Here is a 3666-nt window from a genome sequence, read left to right as displayed (position 1 = left end):
CTCCGGGGGCTCCAACATTTAATAATGAGTCAAGCAATTCCTCTAAGTATTAAAAAGAGTTAGGAGATAAACAACAAGGTCCTGCTGTATAGCACAGGGAATTATATTCAATATCGAATGATAAGCCATAATGGAAAATAATATGAAAAATACAAGTATTCATGTATAACTGAGTCACTTTGCTGGACAGCAGGAGGTAACGCAACATTGTAAATTGACTCTACTTCAATAAAGTTTTTAAAAGAGTTGGAGACCCTGGAATGCACTGTTATCCCCATACTCCCCCCAGCTCTTTGTTACAGCCTGTCACCCCCAAAGCCTGTAGTGTTACAGCCTCCATAGTGTTACACTAATGTAAAGACCATAATCTCTGAGTCAAGGGAAGGATTCCTGTCCATTTTGCACTCAGCAGCCACTCATGGAATGTTGGTTGGACAAATGAAAATTTAAGGACTAGATTATGTGTCACCTGGACATTAGCTTCCCAACATATGGATTCCAGGGGCCAATAAAATGTAAAGTTAAAATTAGAAGATGAATATAGGTGGCCAGCTTTTATTTGCTGGTTAAAATACTTTAAAAATACCCTCCTACTCATTAGTACCATCATTTTAACTTTAAAAGAACATTAAACTACACATAAAAAAGTAGAAAGGACATAACCTCAGAATAAAGGATCGTCACAGTGTGAAAATTCAACATACTTGACATCCCACAATATTATATCTGTATGCTGTTAGTATAAGTTAATTACAGTTTGGAAATAGTATTTAAAAATGCGTTAAAAATTAAAAATATATAAAAAGTACTTGGAAATAATTAGTAACACACCACAATAATCAAATAAGCAAATCATGGATTTGTTTTCATTGTTCAGCTAAGCTTTTTCCACTATCTTCTAATCTTCTCTGTCTTCAATTCAGTACAATTCACTGCCCATCACATCCTTTTCAGGCCACTCCCTGGGCAGACCTTGGGCCTGACTTTAAGTGGAAGAGGAGAGGCCAGCAGGTCTGCCCAGAAATTGGGAGTTCTCACATTCTGGGGTCAATCTACAAATGCTGATTGTTTCTTGCTTCCCCACTCATAAGCCATCATCACTTCCTGAGTTCATAGCCAGCTCTTTCAAAGGGCCATCAAATTAATTATAGGTCAATACACATCCTCTGAAGAATAGTTTGGCAATGTGTGTCAAGTGTGTACAACTTTGCATATCCTTTGATCTAGTAATTTCACATCAAAACATAATCATGGAGCACCATAAAGATTTGTATGTAATGGTGTTCACTTTTTGTTATTTGTAATGGTGAAAACCTGGAAAACCTAAATGTTGGAGAACAGGGAATGGGTAGAATAAACTCCAGAAGGGATAGTAGTTAGCACATATGCAGCTCTGTGACAAAGGCTTCCAATTCCTTTTCTCATATAATTGACCCAACATACCTGGGAGAAAGTTCTTTTACTCTCCCTGTAGAGTGGAGGGCTAACTGATACCAGAGTGTCATCACAAGGTCAGGAAATGGCAGAACTGGAATTTGACCCCAGACCTGATAAGTGCTAGAGCTCTTTCTTTCACTATTTTAGACTACTGTGCAGACATTTAAAAAAAATGTTATTGTAGGAGAATTTTAATAATGTGGGAAAATGTTTATCCAATATTAGTAAATGAGAAAAGTATATTCAGAGCAAGAAGACTGCAAAGACACAGTATACTAAAGTACTAACAGTACTTCTCAGGTTCATGGAAATAGCTTCCATTTTCCACATTTCTGTGGTTTCCAACATTGCTACAAAGAATGTGTATTACTCTTGTAATGATGGCAAATGTTAACTAAGGTACCACAAGTCAGAGATTGGCTTGGTCCTGGTCCTGCTCCAAAACTTGCCCTCTGCCTCCATATCTTGGGTCTGCCCATTGCATGGGAGCACTGTCCTGAGGGCGACATCTTCCTACCCAGCACTAACTCTGACCCCAGGCCTGTGCAGCTCCTCTCTGGGATACCTGCTCTTCCACAGGAGTGACTTTCAGAGGGGTGGTGGGAGAGGGAAGCCATCCAGCATCAGACTTCCCTTCTAGCTCTGCCATTGGAGTTGTGTGGCAAGTCCCCCCACCCCATATAAGCTACAATAAGCTGATAGATGCTCATTAAATGGCCACCATGATCACTAGTCACTTGGCAAAGCATGAGACAACTCCATGTTTTGTCCCCCCCCCAAGGGCTATGCAACCTAAAACCCCATATTCTGACTTCTCTGCCGCAGCCCAAGCCAAGGTCTCCAGGGAACTTCATGGATCATTTATAGGAATCAGAAAGGCTTGTAAAAGCAGCTGCAACTTTAGTAATTGTGGGTAATTGCTCTAGTCAGGGTATTGATAAGATTCTGTCAGGTTTTCCAAAATGTAGCAGATATACTTTGTAGTGGTCCCTGGGACCCTCTCCCAGGAGATATTTGCACCTCTATTTGTGAAATGAAAAAATAATTTCGGCCTCAGTCAACAGGAGGCAAAAGGGAGGGGGCAAGAGCTTCTGGTTTCCTGAAAGTATAGCTCTATTCATGGTCACGTGTTCACTCTCTAGGCCTGTTTAGCTACGTCAGAATCTTTAGCAAATAACTTTTTCTTTTCAAAATTTATCCTTCAGAAACAAAGCACATGACATGGCTTTGGAGCCAAAAAGTAACAGAATTTACTCCTGGCTTCACCACCACCCAGCCATGTGACACTGGCCATCATTTAGCATGAACCTCTCTGGGTTCCAGTGCCATGTTCTCAATTCAATCCACGGCTCCCACATCAGCCACTTTTCAGTAAATGTCCTCCTTCTCTGCTTCACACTCCAGATGCTGAGTGATGTGGAGAAACGTCTCATAACACCAAGCACTGGGTACCTCCAAACCGTCAAGGTGAACAAACTCTATTGACCCATCACCACTCTGTGGCGGTATGTTGGGAGTCAGCTGCCTTTTTCTCCACTGAATCTATTTCGAACCCTCTCCCTGCTTCTCAACAGGTACCTTTGCATGTTCCTTCAAAATGGAAATGAGAAGTCATGCATCAGGAACTGTCTTAGCTCATTGCCACCACAAGGAAAAAGTCAGGGTGGGGCTGCACATGCCCTTTGGCCCTCCTCTGCATCACAGGGGGAGAAGTACCCTCCTAAACAAAGTCCTTTTCTCCTCTTTCCTTTTCTCCTGAAGCTTCATCCTTCCCCTCTCTGCTGGTATGTATCATCAGTATGTTAAGCCTGCTTTGGACTTTTTGCCATAAATAGTCTTCGATTAACTCCTACTATGGACAGAATAGTATTCCCCCCAAAATTTGTAGGTCAAATCCCTAACCCCCAGTGTGATGCTATTTGGAGATGGGGCCCTGATGATGGTATTAGTGACCATGAAAGAAGAGACACCAAAGAGCTGGTTCTTTCTTTTCTCTCTGCCATGTAAGCACATGGAGAGAAAGTGGCCATGTACAAACCAGGAAGGGAGCCCTCACCAGAAACCAACCATGCACTTTTATCTTGGACTTCCAGCTTCCAGAACTGTGAGAAATAAATGTCTGTGGTTTAAGCCCCCCAGTCTATGGTATTTTGTTACCCAGTGAGAACAGACTATGACAACCAGCGCCCTCCAGCTGCCACCCTAGCTCTTGTCTCCCCCTTTATAGCC

Source organism: Sus scrofa, chromosome 13 (genome assembly GCF_000003025.6).
Source record: "Sus scrofa isolate TJ Tabasco breed Duroc chromosome 13, Sscrofa11.1, whole genome shotgun sequence".
Taxonomy (NCBI): Eukaryota; Metazoa; Chordata; class Mammalia; order Artiodactyla; family Suidae; genus Sus; species Sus scrofa.
This window is presented reverse-complemented; position numbering follows the sequence as displayed.